Consider the following 25,290-nt stretch of genomic DNA (forward strand, 5'->3'; position numbering starts at 1 on the left):
CAATAGCTGCCTGATGGACTGAGGGATCATATTACAGCTGTCTATTGGTTTATGGAGAAAGGAAGAGAGTGAGAGACAGATAAACGTACAGAAGATGCTGATGACTGGCTGGATTCACAACTACACTGCTCAGTACTCCTGTATATTGTGCTCCATGCTACTGTTGCCAGCAAGTAAGTATCTCATCCTAATGCTGGCTTCACAATTATACAGTTAATTATTAGAGTTTAGTGTCCTCTTTTCTGTTCCTTTCTAAATTTTATCTCACATCAAAGCAGTACTCACAGCTGCACTGCTCCATACTGTTGTACATTGTTTTTCATGCTGTTGTCACTTTCCACAGCAACATTGCTCAGTCCTGCTGTGTAATGTCTTCCATGCTGCTGCTGCTATATGGTGGTTTCATCTCAGAGCTGGATTCACAGCTACATTGCTTAGTTCTGCTTTATAATGTTGTCTGGTCTTCCATGCTGCTGCTACCGTGTGGTAATCTGGTAAGTGTTTTCTTTAATCTCAGAGATGGGTTTACAGCTACATTGCTCAGTAATGTTATATAATGTCTTCCATGCTGCTGCAACCATCGGGTAAGCGTTTTCTTTAATCTCAGAGATGGGTGTACAGATACATTGCTCAGTAATGTTATATATTGTCTTCCATGCTGCTGCAACCATCTGGTAAGTGTTTTCTTTAATCTCAGAGATGGGTGTACAGATACATTGCTCAGTAATATTATATAATGTGTTCCATGCTGCTGATTTCCAGTAATTGCTTCATGTTATCCCAGAGCTGGATTCACAGCTACACTGCCCAGCACTGCTGCATAATGTCAAAAATGCTGCTGTAAACTATTCTCCATGCTGCTGTTTTCCACTTTTGCTACAGGAGAGCAGGAAACCCTCATGTTTATGGGAGACAACATAGCAGCTAGTCTCCAGCTCAGAAACAACTGAAAATCAGAAATAGGATTTGCAGTGGGAAAAACTGGTGAAGTTGCAGGATACAAGTCGTACAGTGGCTAGATAGAGTGTTATCCCTCCTGACAGCAACGCTTTAATGTTACCTGTCACATCATGCTGCTCAAACTGCCCATTATTGCAGCCTGGTATGCTGTGGGGGTTCAGACTATACTTTGATATCCTATATATACTTATGAATAACTGGTCCTGGGGATTAGTGTCCGCGGTAGGTCTCCAGATCCTTCTCCTGGCCCCGATCACCATGACTGATAAGTCTCTCCCATTGCCCACCCATAGGGACTGAAGTAGGGCGAGAAAAACAGCGGCATTTCATAGTAAAATCACCGATTCTTGCCGCAGATTGGGCCGCATGAATCTAATGGCGGGTTACCTATAAATGATATTTATATTACCGAGAAATAGAAGATTTTTGCTGTGTGAAGATATATGAGACGTTGGAGGCTGTTGGTAACACAAGAGAACGCTGTTCCAGCAGTGATACATTTATGGACTAAAGAGTACAATGAGATTTACAACCTTTGGTGCCTTGAACGCTGGTAGATAATATTATTCTGTAATACTTCTGTCTTTTTTGGACATTGTGTTTTCTTCTGCCTTCCTGCTCTACATTTGCCGCACATGCGGTGTAAGGTGCAAATTGCTAATAATGGACGGTTTCATCACTGTGACACATTGTATCAATCGTCCGTGTTTGCTTCTCCTGTTCCACGTCACCTGCAATGTCGGACATAGGATGGTGACACATGAGCCCCCCGTACTGCGAGACCCTCACTGCTTGGATCCTGATCCTATCTGCACTCAATGGACTTTGCAGCTTCCGATATATTCACTTTATAAATGTCTTACTGGACTGAAATTCTGGAAATTGTAGAATATTAGTTACATAGGACAAACAGTGATACCATAAACTCTACAATGGTGACGATAGCTCAGATATGAACAAGTATGTGCCCCCTTCACTAATGCATTAGTGGAAATGGGATTTTTTTTATTTCCTAGAATTGTCTTTATTAAGGGTTTGTATTGATTTGTTTCTATTAAAGGCGTCCCCCAATGATTAGCTTATTACAGGAGTGTTGGGACCCCCAGGGATCGGCTGTGATCTTTGGGGAAACCTAGAAGAAAGTTTTCAGTTCCTTCATTTATAGTAATACAGAATGCCTGCACTTGTGGAATAAGGGATGGCGACTCTCCATTTTGACTTAAAAATGAGGGTCCTTAGATGAAAACCCCCTTTAAATAAGACTGTCACTATGCTGCTTTTAGGGACCACTCCACCCATGCCTATGGCCGACCAATTCTCTGCCGCTCGGTCCACAACTCAGAGACATCGGGGCACTAGAAACCTTCTGAAATCTCTTTTTTAAGATTTTAAGGGATAAGACCTCGAGACTTGTTGACTCTTCCAAGTATCCTGGAGGTTTCTCCATTTTTCCAAGAAGGGTATTTAATAAAAAAAAGTTGTTTTTTAAAGCTAGACTTCCCCTTTAACGACAAAAAAAGACGCAAAATCACATGAAATAAAGTGACATTAATAATGGAGTCAATGACAGCTGCCAGCACTCGGGGGGTTAACACCACCTTAGATTGCGCCCCTCACAGTGAGGCGAAACATCTGCCTTTGTTGTAATTAATCTGAAGCTTTTTTTTTTGCATCTACCAAAACATATAAAGCTTCTTGATCTGGGCTGACGGCCAGCCTGGCACAGCAGCCAATTATCCTCTAATAAACACCATCCAGGAGCGAAACCGCAGACGCGAGATATATAGGACGCTTAAATGCTAAATGGGATTAATTAAAATTTAAAGGCGGGTTCTGTCATCGGCTTCGATCTGACAGTAAATCATCAGCGCTCATCTTCTGGGTGATAACGTTGCGCTTTGTCAGCACCAAATCCGTCAGAGACAGAAAACTTCATAAGTCAGATACACTTTTCCATCGAGCGCCGCCCCGCGCCTGTCATTATGCATCACTTACAGCTCATTAGTGATTTCCTCATCTGTCAATTAGGAAGTAGAAAATCGATTCGCCAATTTAGGAGTCAAAGGAATAAAATAAAGGGACTGACGTAACAAGATTTCTGCTGGTTCAAAATGTATCAACGTGTCCTTAGAGATCAAACAAGCCCTTAATATTGAATATCCACCAGGTACAACATTTTATATTGTTTGTCTCATACACAGCTCCAGATCCTCATCATAAACACAGCGTTATATGATAAAATTGTGTTACCTGCAGTCACTGCTAGGGGGAGCTCCCTGTATACTGAGATACATGATAAGATCCTGTCTGCAGCCACCACTAGGGGGAGCTCCCTGTATACTGATATATTATAAGATCCTGTCTGCAGCCACCTCTAGGGGGAGCTCCCTGTATACAGAGATACATGATAAGATCCTGTCTGCAGCCACCACTAGGGGGAGCTCCCTGTATACTGATATATTATAAGATCCTGTCTGCAGCCACCTCTAGGGGGAGCTCCCTGTATACAGAGATACATGATAAGATCCTGTCTGCAGCCACCACTAGGGGGAGCTCCCAGTATACAGAGATACATGATAAGATCCCGTCTGCAGCCACCTCTAGGGGGAGCTCCCTGTATACAGAGATACATGATAAGATCCTGTCTGCAGTCACCACTAAGGGGAGATCCCTGTATACAGAGATACATGATAAGATCCTGTCTGCAGCCACCACTAGGGGGAGCTCCCTGTATACAGAGATACATGATAAGATCCTGTCTGCAGTCACCACTAGGGGGAGCTCCCTGTATACAGAGATACATGATAAGATCCTGACTGCAGCCACCACTAGGGGGAGATCCCTGTATACAGAGATACATGATAAGATCCTGTCTGCAACCACCACTAGGGGGAGCACCCTGTATACAGAGATACATGATAATATCCTGTCTGCAGTCACCACTAGGGGGAGCTCCCTGTATACAGAGATACATGATAAGATCCTGTCTGCAGTCACCACTAGGAGGAGCTCCCTGTATACAGAGATACATGATAAGATCCTGACTGCAGCCACCACTAGGGGGAGATCCCTGTATACAGAGATACATGATAAGATCCTGTCTGCAGCCACCACTAGGGGGAGCTCCCTGTATACAGAGATACATAAGATTCTGTCTGCAGCCACCACTAGGGGGAGCTCCCTGTATACAGAGATACATGATAAGATCCTGACTGCAGCCACCACTAGGGGGAGTTCCCTGTATACAGAGATACATGATAAGATGCTGTCTGCAGTCACCACTAGGGGGAGCTCAATGAATAGAGATACATGATAAGATCCTGTCTGCAGTCACCACTAGGGGGAGCTCCCTGTATACAGAGATACATGATAAGATCCTGTCTGCAGTCACCACTAGGGGGAGCTCCCTGTATACAGAGATACATGATAAGATCCTGTCTGCAGCCACCACTAGGGGGAGCTCCCTGTATACAGAGATACATGATAAGATCCTGTCTGCAGCCACCACTAGGGGGAGCTCCCTGTATACAGAGATACATGATAAGATCCTGTCTGCAGCCACCACTAGGGGGAGCTCCCTGCATACAGAGATACATAAGATCCTGTCTGCAGTCACCACTAGGGGGAGCTCCCTGTATACAGAGATACATGATAAGATCCTGTCTGCAGCCACCACTAGGGGGAGCTCCCTGTATACAGAGATACATAAGATACTGTCTGCAGCCACCACTAGGGGGAGCTCCCTGTATATAGAGATACATGATAAGATCCTGTCTGCAGCCACCACTAGGGGGAGCTCCCTGTATACAGAGATACGTGATAAGATCCTGTCTGCAGCCACCTCTAGGGGGAGCTCCCTGTATACAGAGATACATGATAAAATCCTGTCTGCAGCCACCTCTAGGGGGAGCTCCCTGTATACAGAGATACATGATAAGATCCTGTCTGCAGTCACCACTAGGGGGAGCTCCCTGTATATAGAGATACATGATAAGATTGTCTCTGCAGTCACCACTAGGGGGAGCTCCCTGTATATAGAGATACATGATAAGATCCTGTCTGCAGCCACCACTAGGGGGAGCTCCCTGTATATAGAGATACATGATAAGATTCTGTCTGTAGACAACACTAAGTGGGATGAAATGGATGAAAAAAAACATAATTTTGCTATTGTTGTCAGCTGTACAGAATAATTCATTTTATAATTTGATTGATTTTAATATTGCTGACATTTTTTTACTCTCTTTTTAGTTTCCTTAGGAATAACCTTTGATCGCTTATTCAATATGTTGTCATACCATAGTATTGGCAGTATACAGTGTAACCGATGGGGTGTATGTGATGACTAAGGCTACTTTCACACATCAGTCTTTTTGTCTTAGGCAGAATCCGGCTAATGTTTGAAAAAACGGATCAGTTGCAGATCGTGTAAAAACTGATGCAACGGATCCGTTTTTCTGTCGGATCCGGTTTTAATTTTTAACATGGAGTTTATAGCAGTGACTTTCTGGAAAAGGAGAGAGAGAGAGAAAGAAAAAAAAAATCTGCATGATTTCAATGTAAAATGCTTTGAAAACCAATCCAGCCGCCGGAATCATTGTTTCACATGTCCGTTTCATGCGTTTTTGGCCGGTTCCGTCACTGTGCGCTTTTTTCGACGCACAAAAAAAGTTCCTCTGGAATTTTTCTCTGTCCGCCGGAAACGACTATTTGGACAAATCCGACGCTAATACAATTCTATGAGATCCGTTTTTTTCAAAACTTGCCAGATTGTGCCTGAAGCAAAAAACCTGATGTGTGAAAGTAGCCTTAGATGGCGGCCAATAAAGTACCAATCTTTTAAAGAGTTTCCACGTGCTGCTGTTGTTCCTGTGCATGCGCAGAAGAATTTGAGCGTCTCCCTTGGAGTGTCCCCTGGATCGTGTCCCCTGGATCGTGTCCCTTGGAGCGTGTCCCTTGGATCGTGTCCCCTGGAGCGTCTCCCTTGGATCGTGTCCTCTGGAGCGTCTCCCTTGGATCGTGTCCCTTGGATCGTGTCCCCTGGAGCGTGTCCCCTGGAGCGTCTCCCTTGGATCGTGTCCCCTGGAGCGTCTCCCTTGGATCATGTCCCCTGGAGCATCTCCCTTGGATCGTGTCCTCTGGAGCGTCTCCCTTGGATCGTGTCCCTTGGATCGTGTCCCCTGGAGCGTGTCCCCTGGAGCGTCTCCCTTGGATCGTGTCCCCTGGAGCGTCTCCCTTGGATCATGTCCCCTGGAGCATCTCCCTTGGATCGTGTCCCCTGGAGGGTCTCCCTTGGATCGTGTCCCTTGGATCATGTCCCCTGGGCATGTTTTCTGGATCGTGTCCCTTAGAGCGTGTCCCTTGGAGCGTGTCCTTTGGATCATGTCCCCTGGAGTATGTCCCATGCAGCGTGTCCCCTGGAGTATGTCCCATGCAGCGTGTCCCATGGAGCATCTCCCTTGGATCGTGTGTCCCTTGGAGTGTCTCCCCTGGATCGTGTCCCTTGAATTGTGTCCCTTGAATTGTGTCCCTTGAATCGTGTCCCCTGGAGCGTCTCCCTTGGATCGTGTCCCTTGGAGTGTCTCCCCTGGATCGTGTCCCTTGAATTGTGTCCCTTGAATCGTGTCTCTTGGATCATGTGCCCTGGAGCATGTTCCTTGGATCGTGTCCCCTGGATCGTGTCCCCTGAATTGTGTCCCTTGAATCGTGTCCCTTGGATCGTGTCCCCTGGAGCGTCTCCCTTGGATCGTGTCCCTTGGAGGGTCTCCTCTGGATCGTGTCCCTTGAAGTTTGTCCCTTGAATCGTGTCCCTTGGATCGTGTCCTCTGGAGCGTCTCCCTTGGAGCATCTCCCCTGGATCGTGTCCCCTGGATCGTGTCCCTTGGATCGTGTCCCTTGGATCGTGTCCCCTGGAGCGTCTCCCTTGGATCGTGTCCCCTGGAGGGTCTCCCTTGGATCGTGTCCCCTGGAGGGTCTCCCTTGGATCGTGTCCCCTGGAGGGTCTCCCTTGGATCGTGTCCCCTGGAGGGTCTCCCTTGGATCGTGTCCCCTGGAGGGTCTCCCTTGGATCGTGTCCCCTGGAGGGTCTCCCTTGGATCGTGTCCCCTGGAGGGTCTCCCTTGGATCGTGTCCCCTGGAGGGTCTCCCTTGGATCGTGTCCCCTGGAGGGTCTCCCTTGGATCGTGTCCCCTGGAGGGTCTCCCTTGGATCGTGTCCCCTGGAGGGTCTCCCTTGGATCGTGTCCCCTGGAGGGTCTCCCTTGGATCGTGTCCCCTGGAGGGTCTCCCTTGGATCGTGTCCCCTGGAGGGTCTCCCTTGGATCGTGTCCCCTGGAGGGTCTCCCTTGGATCGTGTCCCCTGGAGGGTCTCCCTTGGATCGTGTCCCCTGGAGGGTCTCCCTTGGATCGTGTCCCCTGGAGGGTCTCCCTTGGATCGTGTCCCCTGGAGGGTCTCCCTTGGATCGTGTTTTCTGGATCGTGTCCCTTGGATCGTGTCCCTTGGATCGTGTTCCCTGGATCATGTCCCCTGGAGCGTCTCCCTTGGATCGTATTCCCTTGGATCGTGTTCCCTGGATCGTGTCCCTTGGATCGTGTCCCTTGGAGCGTGTCCCTTGGAGCGTGTCCCCTGGAGCATCTCCCCTGGATCATGTCCCCTGGAGCGTGTCCCTTGGATCGTGTCCCCTGGATCGTGTCCCCTGGATCGTGTCTCTTGGATCATGTCCCCTGGAGCGTGTTCCTTGGATCGTGTCCGCTGGATTGTGTCCCCTGGATCGTGTCTCTTGGATCATGTGCCCTGGAGCATGTTCCTTGGATCTTGTCTCCTGGAGCATGTTCCTTGGATCGTGTCCCCTGGATCGTGTTCCCTTGGATCGTGTTCCCTGGATCGTGTCCCTTGGATCGTGTCCCTTGGAGCGTGTCCCTTGGAGCGTGTCCCCTGGAGCATCTCCCCTGGATCATGTCCCCTGGAGCGTGTCCCTTGGATCGTGTCCCCTGGATCGTGTCCCCTGGATCGTGTCTCTTGGATCATGTCCCCTGGAGCGTGTTCCTTGGATCGTGTCCGCTGGATTGTGTCCCCTGGATCGTGTCTCTTGGATCATGTGCCCTGGAGCATGTTCCTTGGATCTTGTCTCCTGGAGCATGTTCCTTGGATCGTGTCCCCTGGATCGTGTCTCTTGGATCGTGTCCCCTGGATCGTGTCCCTTGGATCGTGTCCCTTGGAGCATGTCCCCTGGAGCGTGTCCCCTGGATTGTGTCCCCTGGATTGTGTCCCTTGGATCGTGTCCCCTGGAGCGTGTCCCCTGGAGCGTCTCCCTTGGATCGTGTCCCTAGGAGTGTCTCCCTTGGATCGTGTCCCTAGGAGTGTCTCCCCTGGATCGTGTCCCTTGAATCGTGTCCCTTGAATCGTGTCCCTTGAATCGTGTCCCTTGGATCGTGTCCCCTGGAGCGTCTCCCTTGGATCGTGTCCCTAGGAGTGTCTCCCCTGGATCGTGTCCCTTGAATCGTGTCCCTTGAATCGTGTCCCCTGGATCGTGTCCCCTGGATCGTGTCCCCTGGATCGTGTCCCCTGGATCGTGTCCCCTGGATCGTGTCCGTTGGATCGTGTCCCTTGGATCGTGTCCCTTGGATCGTGTCCCTTGGAGCGTGTCCCCTGGAGCGTGTCCCCTGGAGCGTGTCCCCTGGAGCGTATCCCCTGGATCGTGTCCCTTGGATCCTGTCCCCTGGTGCGTGTCCCCTGGAGCGTATCCCCTGGATCGTGTCCCGTGGATCCTGTCCCTTGGATCCTGTCCCCTGGAGCGTGTTCCTTGGATCGTGTCCCCTGGATCGTGTCTCTTGGATCATGTGCCCTGGAGCATGTTCCTTGGATCTTGTCCCCTGGAGCATGTTCCTTGGATCTTGTCTCTTGGATCGTGTCTCTTGGATCGTGTCTCTTGGATCGTGTTTCTTGGATCGTGTCCCCTGGATCGTGTCCCTTGGATCGTGTCCCTTGGATCCTGTCCCCTGGAGCGTGTCCCCTGGAGCGTGTCCCTCGAAGCTCCCACTTGTCAGTGGTCATGATGATACTGGAGAGTCGTCTGCATGTGACCTGAAGGAGACGTCCGCCAGAGGATGTCGGTCACGTGATATGAAGTCACTTTATGGCGCGTAATGATGCAAATATTAATGATTCCCGCTGACGAGTGATGTGATTCCGTCATCAGTGCTTTATCGTTCTCCAGTGGTAACAAACCTTTCACATCATTGCCTTTGACTCATCCCCGCGATCATTGGGGGCGACGACACCAGGATAATACCGTAATGAGCCGTGACTCAGTGATGGAGGGTGGGATTCCGGGACACTAACATCTCGGGGGAGCAGAAGCCGAGGTGCAGCAGAGGTGACCATGGGAGATGGAGCAACTTACAAATAGATTTATACAACCTAATAGAAAAATAGTAAAAGTTGAGATTCCTCAGTGGTTGACACCAATTAATGGCGACCTGAGACCCCCACGGATCGCACAAGACCCCACTCTGAAGCACTGGACTCCTGCACCAGAGCGTGCACAGATGGATGTACGGGCTCCACAGTGACTCGGGGTCCATCCTGGTTGTTGTCAGTCGTCAGTGGCCCAGATGGAGAATTTCATGAATTTTTTGTGACACTTGGACGTTACTAACAGGTTGGGATAAATAATCTCCCCAGTAGTGAAGGACCGCAGAGGTGCACGGGGCACCAAATGGGATTAATGCTGAACTTATTGGGCAACACGGTGGCTCAGTGGTTAGCACTGTATAGTGGCTCAGTGGTTAGCAATGTATGGTATGGCTTAGTGGTTAGCAATGTACGGTGGCTCAGTGGTTAGCACTGTAAGGTGGCTCAATGGTTAGCACTGTAGGTTGGCTCAGTGGCTAGCAATGTACGGTGGCTCAGTGGTTAGCACTGCAGCCTTGCAGCACTGGAGTCCTGGGTTCAAATCTCACCAAGGACAACACGTGCAAGGAGTTGTATGTCCTCCCCGTGTTTGCGTGGGTTTCCTCTGGGTTCTCCGGTTTCTTCCCAAATGCCAAAGACTAATAGTGAAGTTAGATCATGAGCCCCAATGGGGACAGTGCTGATAATATCTGTAAAGCTGTGGAATTAATGGCGCTATATAAGTGAGTAAAATAAATATTTATTGTGATGGACGGGTTATGCTCCAGTGCCGGCGGAGTGCCGAGCATCGTATAAGCGACTCCAGTAATGGAGGGGGAGGGGATAATACAGAAATATCACTTGTGACAGCGGCGGGCTGGAGGTGACAGAGATAAGTGGCGCTGGAATAAAGTAGGATAAAAGCGTCTTTTTCGCTCTGTTTTGATTTAGAAATACACGGAGTAAATGTATTCATCTCCGGGCCGGGAGCATTAAATCAGCCGAGGAGCAGGAGGGGGACGGATTTACCCAAAGAAGTCCTGAAACGGGAGCGGAATGGATGAGCGGAGCCCGAGCCGAGCGTCCGGAGTCACCATCAATCCTGTAATGTCCGGGGCAGGAGAGCAGCCAAACATCTCAGGGCCACGACTGCAGGACAATGCTCGATTTTAGGGGGTCTCCTCTAATAATCCTCAGGGATGTGGGGTCTTTGTGCCAATATAAAAGTTTTATTCCTGGGGATGTTGGGTGACACAGCAGGAGCAGCTCCAGGAGGGCGGACATTGGGCACGCAGAGGGGCTGAAGTGAAGAGTCCTGACATTACACTCTGGAGGCACAAAGATCCGACCAGAGCGACTCACAAGTGTGTAATTGTCATTATAACCTGGACATATATAATTATATATGTACAGCCGGTATAACCTGGGCATCTCCTGTATATAATTATATATGTACAGCCGGTATAACCTGGGCATCTCCTGTATATAATTATATATGTACAGCCGGTATAACCTGGGTATCTCCTGTATATAATTATATATGTACAGCTGTTATAACCTGAGTATCTCCTGTATATAATTATATATGTACAGCTGGTATAACCTGAGCATCTCCTGTATATAATTATATATGTACAGCTGTTATAACCTGGGCATGTCCTGTATATAATTATATATGTACAGCCGGTATAACCTGGGCATCTCCTGTATATAATTATATATGTACAGCCGGTATAACCTGGGCATCTCCTGTATATAATTATATATGTACAGCCGGTATAACCTGGGCATCTCCTGTATATAATTATATATGTACAGCCGGTATAACCTGGGCATCTCCTGTATATAATTATATATGTACAGCCGGTATAACCTGGGTATCTCCTGTATATAATTATATATGTACAGCTGTTATAACCTGGGCATCTCCTGTATATAATTATATATGTACAGCCGGTATAACCTGGGCATCTCCTGTATATAATTATATATGTACAGCCGGTATAACCTGGGCATCTCCTGTATATAATTATATATGTACAGCTGGTATAACCTGGGCATCTCCTGTATATAATTATATATGTACAGCTGGTATAACCTGGGCATCTCCTGTATATAATTATATATGTACAGCTGGTATAACCTGGGCATCTCCTGTATATAATTATATATGTACAGCCGGTATAACCTGGGCCTCTCCTGTATATAATTATATATGTACAGCCGGTATAACCTGGGCATCTCCTGTATATAATTATATATGTACAGCCGGTATAACCTGGGCATCTCCTGTATATAATTATATATGTACAGCCGGTATAACCTGGGCATCTCCTGTATATAATTATATATGTACAGCCGGTATAACCTGGGCATCTCCTGTATATAATTATATATGTACAGCCGGTATAACCTGGGCATCTCCTGTATATAATGATATATGTACAGCCGGTATAACCTGGGCATCTCCTGTATATAATTATATATGTACAGCCGGTATAACCTGGGCACCTCCTGTATATAATTACATATGTAGAACAACGCTTTCCTGTATATATCATTATAATTGCAAAGAACATTTGAGAACATTGAAGAAATTCTTTGTTATATTTTTTTGCACTTTCCACTGCTGAGGACAACACATGGTAATAAAGGCTTTGAAATATTTTTTCACAAGTTTTTGAAGTATTAAACTATTCTCATTTCCCAAGTTCTAGAAGTGTCACACGTTGTACCGTCATGGCAGGATCAGGATTTATTAGAATATGGCCTTGGTTCGATCAGTGAGTTTAATGGAAACACAGATCATCAAACTGATGAAGGTTACACTGTATAATAATACACAGAGTCCAGGAAAGTCTCTAGGACCCTGCACCTGTACAAGCAGGACCGGGACCAGATACTTATCTGTAGCTCGATACATTTGTATTTCTCCAGTTCATCTCTGCTACAAAGGAAGCAACTTTAAGAAAAAAAAAATCCTTTTAATTAAAAACTTGATACCGTTTTCTGTGCGCAGCTCCAATGAAAAGACATGGTGATATTTAGAGGAGCATAACACATGACTGCAGGATGAGACTACACAAGGTTTGTTTGTAGTATGTAACCATGGAGACACATGGTTCTGTATATGATCTGTGTACGAAGAATGGGAGATTTTACTTACTTTTTTCCCGTTTTGGTGGCCATTCCGAAATTTACATATTTGTAACATCAGACAAACTCTACAAGTGGGATCCAGACGTCGTGGCGTCAGTGAATTCTGTTTTTTTTATCCCTTCACGACTTGCGCTGGTGAAAACTATTATGTGATTACAGGAATCGTTATTCATTTCTGTTTCTTATATTATTTTATTACGCTGCATGTTACAATGTAATTAAGACTAGAGGAAAGGGATTAGGAAAATAAGATTTAAAGCTTCCAGGCGATGCATTGTAAGGAACGTTCCTTCATTATCAGGTGCGAAAGATTACACACTGAACAAGGGCTTCAATTTTCTTTTTAGTAACATTTAAGAGGTCAGAGATCAAACCCCATCCTGCCCGTAACATGGAAACCTGCACTTTCCCTAATACCCCACAAGAGACTGAGCATCATCACCTTCATTTCCCCAACTGAAAATATCTACATAGAAAATCTGCTCTGCAGCAACATTAACATTCAATTTTGTTTTCTAATCTAAATTGATTCAACATTTTGATGAGATCAAAATCCTCTGCATAAACAAACAGCAAAAATTCATGCTGGCTGCAGCCACCACTAGGGGGTGCTCACCTCTAGATACTCCTACTGAGAGCTGCAGACAGGATCTTATCATGTCTCTCTGTATACAGGGAGCTCCCCCTAGTGGTGGCTGCAGACAGGATCTTATCATGTATCTCTGTATACAGGGAGCTCCCCCTAGTGGTGGCTACAGGCAGAATCTTATCATGTATCTCTGTATACAGGGAGCTGCCCCTAGTGGTGGCTGCAGACAGGATCTTATCATGTATTTCTGTGTATACAGGGAGCTCCCCCTAGTGGTGGCTGCAGACAGGATCTTATCATGTATATCTGTATACAGGGAGCTCCCCCTAGTGGTGGCTACAGGCAGAATCTTATCATGTATCTGTGTATACAGGGAGCTCCCCCTAGTGGTGACTGCAGACAGGATCTTATCATGTATCTCTGTATACAGGGAGCTCCCCCTAGTGGTGACTGCAGACAGGATCTTATCATGTATCTGTGTATACAGGGAGCTCCCCCTAGTGGTGGCTGCAGACAGGATCTTATCATGTATCTCTGTATACAGGGAGCTCCCCCTAGTGGTGACTGCAGACAGGATCTTATCATGTATCTCTGTATACACGGAGCTCCCCCTAGTGGTGGCTGCAGACAGGATCTTATCCTGTATCTCTGTATACAGGGAGCTCCCCCTAGTGGTGGCTGCAGACAGGATCTTATCATGTATCTCTGTATACAGGGAGCTCCCCCTAGTGGTGGCTGCAGACAGAATCTTATCATGTATCTCTATATACCTATATACAAGGAGCTCCCCCTAGTGGTGGCTGCAGACAGGATCTTATCATGTATCTCTGTATACAGGGAGCTCCCCCTAGTGGTGGCTGCAGACAGGATCTTATCATCTATCTCTGTATACAGGGAGCTCCCCCTAGTGGTGACTGCAGACAGAATCTTATCATGTATCTCTGTATACAGGGAGCTCCCTCTAGTGGTGGCTGCAGACAGGATCTTATCATGTATCTCTGTATACAGGGAGCTCCCCCCTACTGGTGACTGCAGACAGGATCTTATCATGTATCTCTGTATACAGGGAGCTCCCCCTAGTGGTGACTGCAGACAGGATCTTATCATGTATCTCTGTATACAGGGAGCTCCCCTAGTGGTGGCTGCAGACAGGATCTTATCATGTATCTCTGTATACAGGGAGCTCCCCCTAGCGGTGACTGCAGACAGGATCTTATCATGTATCTCTGTATACAGGGAGCTCCCCCCTAGTGGTGACTGCAGACAGGATCTTATCATGTATCTCTGTATACAGGGAGCTCCCCCCTAGTGGTGACTGCAGACAGGATCTTATCATGTATCTCTGTATACAAGGAGCTCCCCCTAGTGGTGACTGCAGACAGGATCTTATCATGTATCTCTGTATACAGGGAGCTCCCCCTAGTGGTGGCTGCAGACAGGATCTTATCCTGTATCTCTGTATACAGGGAGCTCCCCCTAGTGGTGAGTGCAGCCAGAATCTTATCATGTATCCCTGCATGCAGGAACCTTTTGGAGTTAGTAGTCACACCCCAAGGTTTTTTTTCTTATTTAATGTGCCAACCTAGCACACTGAGCACCAATGCATCCAGTTTTGCTAGTTTGGTCAGTCCAGTACTCGAATCCAGTGATGCTGCTGATGTGATTTTCTTGTTCGTCTGTATTTGTCAGAGGGGTTGCAGATCATCTTCAGATGCATTCTCTTCTGTCAGAAGATCCCGCACAGGCGATGCTGCCAATGCACAGCTTGGGCTCAAACATCATCATTCTGCGCTGTGACAAGTGCAGAATTATCATTTATAGGCTAAGATCAAGAGATTATTCTGCACCTGTCAGTGTGGATGGCGATGTTTTTGCCCCAGCAAGGCTCCCTCCAATGTGACTGCCTAATTAGGAAAAAGATACATATAGATACATAGTTAACATCTAAAATTGTGTCCCTTTCCACTTAAATCCATATATATGTATATAAAAGTCCTATATTACTCATACAGCTACATATAGAAAGAGAGAAATTAATGATAATACTAGATAATGCTAATCATGGCTGACGCTGTTACGCTGGTGGGGACAGGGGTTAGGAATTTAGCACAGAGGAATATTTTCATACATTATGCTGGGAGACTGTGGAGGAGTCTCGGGCTCCTGGAGGAGCAGGATCTTGTTACTATGTATCAGTGCAGGTGAAATGTATCGCTCTAGAGTATAATCTCTGCAGCTGAACATTCCGCAGACTGGATACAAATTATATAAAATTTCCAAAAATGAGAAGTAAGCGGTCAGGCTGGGTCATAAACCTTCTGTCCACTCACAGCAAGCAGAGATCTTGACTGCAGACTGGATCTTATCATGTATATCTGTATACAGGGAGCTCCCCCCCCCCCCTAGTGGTGACTGCAGACAGGATCTTATCATGTATCTCTGTATACAGGGAGCTCCCCCTAGTGGTGGCTGCAGACAGGATCTTATCATGTATCTCTGTATACAGGAGCTCCCCCTAGTGGTGGCTGCAGACAGGATCTTATCATGTATCTCTGTATACAGAGAGCTCCCCCTAGTGGTGGCTGCAGACAGGATCTTATCATGTATCTCTGTATACAGGAGCTCCCCCTAGTGGTGACTGCAGACAGGATCTTATCATGTATCTCTGTATACAGGGAGCTCCCCCTAGTGGTGGCTGCAGACAGGATCTTATCATGCATCTCTGTATACAGGAGCTCCCCCTAGTGGTGGCTGCAGACAGGATCCTATCATGTATCTCTGTATACAGGGAGCTCCCCCTAGTGGTGACTGCAGACAGAATCTTATCATGTATCTCTGTATACAGGGAGCTCCTCCTAGTGGTGACTGCAGACAGGATCTTATCATGTATCTCTGTATACAGGGAGCTCCCCCTAGTGGTGGCTGCAGACAGGATCTTATAATGTATCTCTGTATACAGGTAGCTCCCCCTAGTGGTGACTGCAGACAGGATCCTATCATGTATCTCTGTATACAGGGAGCTCCCCCTAGTGGTGACTACAGACAGGATCTTATCATGTATCTCTATATACAGGGAGCTCCCCCTGGTGGTGGCTGCAGACAGGATCTTATCATGTATCTCTGTATACAGGGAGCTCCCCCTAGTCGTGGCTGCAGACAGGATCTTATCATGTATCTCTGTATTCAGGGAGCTCCCCCTAGTGGTGACTGCAGACAGGATCTTATCATGTATCTCTGTATACAGGGAGCTCCCCCTAGTGGTGACTGCAGACAGAATCTTATCGTGTATCTCTGTATACAGGGAGACCCCCCCCCCCCCAGTGGTGACTGCAGACAGGATCTTATCATGTGTATCTGTATACAGGGAGCTCCCCCTAGTGGTGGCTGCAGACAGGATCTTATCATGTATCTCTGTATACAGGGAGCTCCCCCTAGTGGTGACTGCAGACAGGATCTTATCATGTATCTCTGTATACACGGAGCTCCCCCTAGTGGTGACTGCAGACAGGATCTTATCATGTATCTCTGTATACAGGGAGCTCCCCCCAGTGGTGGCTGCAGACAGGATCTTATCATGTATCTCTGTATACAGGGAGCTCCCCCTAGTGGTGGCTGCAGACAGGATCTTATCATGTATCTCTGTATACAGGGAGCTCCCCCTAGTGGTGACTGCAGACAGGATCTTATCATGTATCTCTATACAGGGAGCTCCCCCTAGTGGTGGCTGCAGACAGAATCTTATCATGTATCGCTGTATACAGGGAGCTCCCCCTAGTGGTGACTGCAGACAGGATCTTATCATGTATCTCTGTATACAGAAAGCTCCCCCTAGTGGTGACTGCAGACAGGATCTTATCATGTATCTCTGTATACAGGGAGCTCCCCCTAGTGGTGACTGCAGACAGGATCTTATCATGTATCTCTGTATACAGGGAGCTCCCCCTAGTGGGGACTGCAGACAGGATCTTATGTATCTCTGTATACAGGGAGCTCCCCCTAGTGGTGGCTGCTGACAGAATCTTATCATGTATCTCTGTATACAGGGAGCTCCCCCTAGTGGTGACTGCAGACAGGATCTTATGCATCTCTGTATACAGGGAGCTCCCCCTAGTGGTGGCTGCAGACAGAATCTTATCATGTATCTCTGTATACAGGGAGCTCCCCCTAGTGGTGACTGCAGACAGGATCTTATGCATCTCTGTATACAGGGAGCTCCCCCTAGTGGTGACTGCAGACAGGATCTTATCATGTATCTCTGTATACAGGGAGCTCCCTCTAGTGGTGACTGCAGACAGGATCTTATCATATATCTCTGTGTACAGGGAGCTCCCCCTAGTGGTGACTGCAGACAGGATCTTATCATGTACCTCTGTATACAGGGAGCTCCCCCTAGTGGTGACTGCAGACAGGATCTTATCATGTATCTCTGTATACAGGGAGCTCCCCCTAGTGGTGGCTGCAGACAGGATCTTATCATGTATCTCTGTATACAGGGAGCTCCCCCTAGTGGTGACTGCAGACAGAATCTTATCATGTATCTCTGTATACAGGGAGCTCCCCCTAGTGGTGACTGCAGACAGGATCTTATGTATCTCTGTATACAGGGAGCTCCCCCTAGTGGTGGCTGCTGACAGAATCTTATCATGTATCTCTGTATACAGGGAGCTCCCCCTAGTGGTGACTGCAGACAGGATCTTATCTTGTATCTCTGTATACAGGGAGCTCCCCCTAGTGGTGACTGCAGACAGGATCTTATGCATCTCTGTATACAGGGAGCTCCCCCTAGTGGTGGCTGCAGACAGAATCTTATCATGTATCTCTGTATACAGGGAGCTCCCCCTAGTGGTGACTGCAGACAGGATCTTATCATGTATCTCTGTATACAGGGAGATCCCTCTAGTGGTGACTGCAGACAGGATCTTATCATATATCTCTGTGTACAGGGAGCTCCCCCTAGTGGTGACTGCAGACAGGATCTTATCATGTACCTCTGTATACAGGGAGCTCCCCCTAGTGGTGACTGCAGACAGGATCTTATCATGTATCTCTGTATACAGGGAGCTCCCCCTAGTGGTGGCTGCAGACAGGATCTTATCATGTATCTCTGTATACAGGGAGCTCCCCCTAGTGGTGACTGCAGACAGGATCTTATCATGTATCTCTGTATACAGGGAGCTCCCCCTAGTGGTGACTGCAGACAGGAGCTTATCATGTATCTCTGTACACAGGGAGCTCCCCCTAGTGGTGACTGCAGACAGAATCTTATCATGTATCCCTGCATGCAGGAACCTTTTGGAGTTAGTAGTCACACCCCAAGGTTTTTTTTCTTATTTAATTTGCCAACCTAGCACATTGAGCACGAGTGCATGCAGTTTTGCTAGTTTGGTCAGTCCAGTACTCGAATCCAGTGATGCTGCTGATGTGATTTTCTTGTTCGTCTGTATTTGTCAGAGGGGTTGCAGATCATCTTCAGATGCATTCTCTTCTGTCAGAAGATCCCGCACAGGCGATGCTGCCAACGCACAGCTTGGGCTCAAACATCATCATCATTCTGCGCTGTGACAAGTGCGGAATTATCATTTATAGGCTAAAATCAAGAGATTATTCTGCACCTGTCAGTGTGGATGGTGATGTTTTTGCCCCAGCAAGGCTCCCTCCAATGTGACTGCCTAATTAGGAAAAAGATACATATTGATATAGTTAACATTTAAAATTGTGTCCCTTTTCACTCAAACCCATATATATGTATATAAAAGTCCTATATTACTCATACAGCTACATATAGAAAGAGAGAAATTAATGATAATACTAGATAATGCTAATCATGGCTGACGCTGTTACGCTGGTGGGGACAGGGGTTAGGAATTTAGCACAGAGGAATATTTTCATACATTATGCTGGGAGACTGTGGAGGAGTCTCGGGCTCCTGGAGGAGCAGGATCTTGTTACTATGTATCAGTGCAGGTGAAATGTATCGCTCTAGAGTATAATCTCTGCAGCTGAACATTCCGCAGACTGGATACAAATTATATAAAATTTCCAAAAATGAGAAGTAAGCGGTCAGGCTGGGTCATAAACCTTCTGTCCACTCACAGCAAGCAGAGATCTTGAAGCATAAAGTTGGTTGTTTATTCCGTCATTATTCTTTATTTTTTCAGGAACCAATAATTCTGGATGCAAGGATTGATTTACCTGCCCTGGAAAGAAGCATGATTGTTACGACTGCGTTTCTCGAAGTGATTGTTTCCGGCAGCTGAATTTCGGCTGCACTAATAACTTTGCTGCCAGTGGGCTCCATGATCCTTAGGAAGTCTGCAAGTTAATTTACTTTCGGCAGAAAAAGCCTCTACGGGAATATTGGTAAAATTAAGCTAATGGTTGCCGTATTGGAAATAAAGGAAGAGGAATGGCGTGCCCGTGATAAGAGCGAGAAAATATCTCTAGATGATTGGAAATAAAGTAACTGGCACATTAGGAGGTAATGACGGCTCGTCCCGACCAAACGGCCCTGGAATAATACAAGAGCCCGCTCGTGCCGCATTACATGAGCCGTCAATGGCGGCCGCCCCTCTGTACACACATTAGCATATTGCTCTATAATCAGCTAAATGAGCGTTATGGCGATGGCGGTAATTATTATGAGATGCAAACAGCGCGGCGAGGACAGCTTGCGTGTGTTAGGGTTGCACGTTCTCCGTTAGCAGGACATGTCCATTAGGTTACATTAGAGCTTCTGGGTGTAACGAAGCCGCCCTCACACTGATAGGAAACACGGTCTTCACAAATTAACTTCCTCGCTGCTCCGTGATGCGTTTCTGAGCGCCGCAGAGCCAGATCCTCATCTCCTCGGGATTACACAAGCGTTTACAGACTGAACGCAAGAGGATACGGCAGAACGAGGGGTCATTTCATAAATTGTCCCTGAAGATCAATGATGTTCAACCAGACACTTTGCAAGACTCATTATGACATTCAGCCAACGCTGGAGAATGGAAGGCATTGACACATACAAACATCGGGCTGATTGACCATGGGGTTACATAGAGCAGCTAAGCCTCGATGCAAAATCTGTAACAGCCTCCCACCCCCAATAAAGTGTGTCCTATATGATACTGTTATGTTACGTGCAGAGGATCATTCATGATTTAGGACCGCTCAGAAACAATATGGGTGTGAGTGCTACCCCTGCTCCTGCTCAGTGCTGTGCCAATCCAATAGATAGGAGAACATTGTAGACAAAAAATGCAAGAGCCCTAAAAAAAATTAGAATCAACCCAACTCCCCACTAACAGCTTTTGGAGCACTTTTCAAAAACAAATTATATAAATATCAGTGATTGCAGTCATCCCTAGGGGGCTCAATGTATATTGATTTGTACTGCAAGAGCAGATCAATTGGGATCTTAAATGTATTCAGAGAGCTACCTTTAATGGTCACAACATAAATCTGCATGCAGTGAGCTCCCTCTAGTGGTGGCTGTAAAAATTTGTAAGTAGTGAGCTCCACCTAGTGGTGGCTGTGTAAATCTGTATGTAGTGAGCTCCCCCTAGTGGTGGGTATATAAATCTGTATATAGTAAGCTCCACCTAGTGGTGGCTGTATAAATCTGTATGTAGTGAGCTCCCTCTAGTGGTGACTGTATAAATCTGTATGTAGTGAGCTCTCTCTAGTGGTGACTGTATAAATCTGTATATAGTGAACTCTTTTATTATAAAAATACAAAACTTACAATCAATAAATAGCAAAAATCAAAACCCCAGCAAAAGCAACTGTCCGAGTCCAACATTACCACCCCCCCAGTCCAAAGCAAAGTCCAAGTCCAGCATAACTGCCCCCAGTCAAAGCAACCCTGCAAAAGAAAACAAACTGCCTTCTTCTTTCTCAGAGAAGCTTCATCCATCTTTCCTTTCTTTCTTTACGTTGTTTTCTGTCCTTTACTCTTCTTTTCACTTTTTGATTCCTCCTCCCCAGGTTACCTCACCCAAGGAGAGAAGAAACATTTTATTAATACACACGCACATACACACTTCATACCAAACCTGACAAAGAAAACTCTGGTCCATCGCCCAAAAAGAAACATTATAGCCACCTGGCTTAAACACATCTATCTAAATCACACAAAAAAAATTTTTTTTTTTTAAATTTATATATATTTTTTTATTATTATTTCATTTTTTAAATTTTTTTTTTTTTTTACACAGCAAACACAACTATAAACAACCTACCACCAAACCCACACAATACAAAAATAAGCTCACCGAGTAACTCATAACCTCTTGCTTACAGGTGCATTAACCCCGTAAGCCACAGGATCATCACCTTACAATACAATACTACATAACTCTATATACAACACTTACCCAGAGCCAGGATTGGTGCCTGTAAGCCCTATATCAATAATTCACTTCTGCAAAACAAAAATCTGATAGTGAAAAGCCCCAGCCCGCCACCGGGAAACCGGAGATGACAGGCTTCTACCCTAACAATCCTTACCCTACCAGCCGTCCCTACCTGTCTAGACATCTGTCCCTATTTATCTACCTACCTTTCCCTGTCTCTCCCTGCCTGACCCTACTACCCTACCTAACTCACCGCGTGCCTACCTAACTGTCCCTGGGCTGTCCCTATCCTGTCCCTAACTATCTACCTGTCCCTACTGAAGCTGTCTACCTGTCCCTATCATTTACCTGCTTATCTAAGCCCTAGGTACATTAAATGAGAACCCTCTCCAGAGAAGAGAGGCCCTCGCTGCACCCAGCCTGTCATACTCCAGAGAGCGCACCTTCACCAGGCCACCCAGAATGTTCCTAACAACCTCGTCCCGGGGGAGGATTTTCTGCTGAGTTGACACTAAGCACCGTGCGTTCCACGTGTAAAACCTGACGACTAAACTGCTAGAAATAAAGTGCCCCGATCTCGGCCACCCAGGGATCCGAATGCCCCATACGCCCACTCCGCATAGGAAAGGTGTGCCAGCCGAGGCCAGCCTATGGAAGCACCCACCCTGTTGTAGACCCCTGTATTAAAAGGACACTGAAGGAGGAAGTGCTCCATGCTTTCCAGCGTGTCGCAACACCCCTCACAGGGACAACCCCGATCATCGGAGTTCCTACACTTCAGGTTGTCCCTTACATACAGTTTCCCATGGAAGCAGCGTCAAGTCCCAAAACTTCAAGGGGACCCGTGTAGAATTCAATAACCTCAGCCCACCCTCCAGATCCCGACTTGGGCAATCTTTGAGCACCAGAGGCTTCTGGAAATGGGTCAACAGGACCCTCCTGTCAAGGAATTTCCTCGACATGGTCCTGATCTCCCACATTCCCAGACCCCACCGGCGGATCACCTTCAGAACCGGGGTAGCGTAAGCCGGGAGATGCCCGTGCGGTGTGCGCAGGTCCTTCACTTGCCCTCCTGTCTCCCATTCCTGGAAGAAGGGTCGAAGCCACCCCTTGCAGGAGAATACCCACGGAGGAGCCCTCTCTGACCAGAGGTTGGCGATGTTAGTCTTGACAAAAGTGTTTATTAGAAACACCACTGGGTTGACCATACCCAACCCTCCTAGTCTCCTTGTGCGGTATGTGACCTCCCGCTTGACTAGGTTCAGCCTATTTCTCCATAACATCTGGAAAAACAGGCTCTAGACCCGTGTCCAGAGCGGCTCTGGCAACATGCAGACACTGCCCAGGTATATTAACAAGGGTAGCAAAAAACCCTTAACCAGGCTAACCCTTTCCCTCAGGGTCAAAGACCAACCCTTCCATTGGTCCACCTTCTGGGCGGCGATCTTAAGTCTGCCCTCCCAATTTTGCTGGGGGTAGTCCCCAGGGCCAAATTCGATGCCTAGGATTTTTGCCGATGCCTGGGGCTCTGGAAGAGTGTCCGGGAGACCAAAACTAGGGTCTCCCCCTCCCAGCCAGAGACTCTCACACTTTTCCTGATTAATTCTGGACCCAGAAGCCTCCGAGTAGCGATCAACCTCAGACATGACCCACTCCGCCTCCTCACCCGAGGACACGAAAAGGGAGACGTCATCGGCATACGCTACCACCCTCAGAGTGGCTTCCGGGGCCACCTGGTCCATCCTGACTCCCACCAACGGTCCACGCTCAATCCTCCTTAAAAGGGGATCTATCGCGAACACGTATAACAGCGGGCTCAATGGACAGCCCTGGCGGACCCCAGACCCAACCTCAAAAGGGCGGCCAGACCAACCATTCACGAGCGGGAAAGTCTCTGCCCCCGCGTACAAGATCTTTAGCCAATTTACAAACCCCCCAGGCAGACCGTACCTCAGAAGGACGGACCAGAGGTACTCATGGTTAACCTGATCAAAAGCCTTCGCCTGGTCTAAGGACAGCAAGTACCCCTTCCAGTGACCTGCCCTGCCCTGCTCCACTGCCTCTCGGACACCGAGCACAGCACTAAACGTACTGCGGCCTGGAACAGAGCAGTGCTGGGCCTCCGAAAGGAGCCGGGGTGCAAACTTCACCAGCCGTTTGAACAGCACCTTTGCCAGAACCTTCCGGTCCGTATTGAGAAGCGCTATGGGACGCCAATTCTCAATACGGGACGGGTCCTTACCCTTTGACAGGATAATCAGGGCAGACTGCCTCATTGACTGGGAAAGAGCGCCCGAGGAGAGACACTCGTTAAACACCTCAGTCAAGAGAGGGACCAAGGAGTCCCTAAAGGTCTTATAAAACTCGGATGTTAAGCCATCCGGACCTGGCGATTTCTTAGGCCGAAGCCCATCAATGGCCAGTCGCACTTCCTCTTCCCTGATTGGTTCTGTCAAAACGTGAAGCGAGGGGTCATCTCCTGGCTCAGGGATGGCTTCGGCCAGGAAAGCCGACATCACGTTCCGATCCAGATCCCTCTTCCCCAAGAGGTGTGAGTAGAAAGATCTGATCACCTCCAGGATCCCTGATTTGGATCTGTTCAGGGAACCCGTATCGTCGACCAAACCTGTCACCACCTTACAACTCACTGACATCTTACAGTTTCTGTAGGGGTCAGGCGAGCGGTACCTCCCGAAATCCCTCTCAAAAACCAAAGATGTGTGCCTATCGTACTGACACCTCTTGAGTAAAGACTTCACTCTGGAGATCTCCTCACGGTCACCTCCAGCCGAGACGAGATGTTCGAGTTTCCTCCTCAGTTCCTGATACAGGCGGTACCTGCTCAGGCTCCTGAGGCTCGAGAGCTGGCGGAAGAAACTCGCAACCCGATCCTTGAACATCTCCCACCACTCTGACTTATCGCTACAGAGATCCAAAAGCGGTACCTGGCTCTGAAGAAAGTCCTCAAAGGATTGTCTTATCTCTGCTTCTTCCAAGAGGGACGAATTCAGCTTCCATAGTCCCCTTCCCATCCGAGGGGTTTCTGAAACATTCAGAGAAAAAGAAATCAGACAGTGATCGGAGAACTCCACCTCAACAACGGACACTGCTGAAGAGATGGCATCCTCCTTTAAAAAAAACCTGTCTATCCTAGACCTACAATTACCTCTATGAAAGGTGAAACCACAGTGACCTGGGGTGTGCCGGATGTGGACATCCACCAGGCGAGCGTCACTAGCTATGCTATTAAGAGTATTACTATCATAAGCCAGCCGGTCAATGGAGCCTCCCCTATCACGAAGCCTTGTGACAGTGTTAAAGTCACCTCCAAAGACCACTTGCCGACTCGTAAAAAGATAGGGCTTAATCTTCAGGAAGAGACATTTACGGTCCCACTTTGACTGCGGACCATAGATGTTAATGAGCCGAAGCTCCTGTCCCCTCATGAAGACGTCTAAGACCAGGCACCTCCCCATTTCTACCTCGATAACTCTCCGGCATTCAACCGATGCAGTCTTAAAAAGGACTGCCACCTCGCTACACGGCTCGGCCGCAAGAGACCAGTACGAAGACCCGCACCTCCACTCGCTCTCCGCCTTGCGTATGGCCCCCATATCCGTAAGCCTGGTCTCCTGCAAAAACAAAATTTCAGCCTCAAATCGGGTGAGAAAATCAAAGGCCGCAAATCTAGCCGCATCAGACTTTATACTAGCGACATTAATGGTCGCTAGAGTCAACGGGGTGGGTGCCGCCATCATGAGTGATCAAGTTAGATGGCCTTTTTCTTCCCCCCACCCTTTTTCTTAGCCCGCTCATCTCCGGACGATGAAGCCCCCCTCTTCTTTTCAGAGA

General features: G+C 47.6%; 1 long non-coding RNA gene across 2 annotated transcripts in view; it reads left to right on the forward strand.

Annotated features, from left to right (window-relative positions):
• Positions 1–20,219, forward strand: part of LOC143787782 (uncharacterized) — a 42,820-nt gene extending 22,601 nt beyond the window's left edge. For both annotated transcript variants that reach the window (XR_013218466.1, XR_013218465.1), the window contains exons 3-5: positions 7–173; positions 344–494; positions 19,258–20,219. This is a non-coding gene — a long non-coding RNA (uncharacterized LOC143787782). The remainder of the gene's footprint in view (positions 1–6; positions 174–343; positions 495–19,257) is intronic.
• The last annotated feature ends 5,071 nt before the right edge of the window (positions 20,220–25,290 follow it).

Source organism: Ranitomeya variabilis, chromosome 8 (assembly GCF_051348905.1).
Source record: "Ranitomeya variabilis isolate aRanVar5 chromosome 8, aRanVar5.hap1, whole genome shotgun sequence".
Taxonomy (NCBI): domain Eukaryota; kingdom Metazoa; phylum Chordata; class Amphibia; order Anura; family Dendrobatidae; genus Ranitomeya; species Ranitomeya variabilis.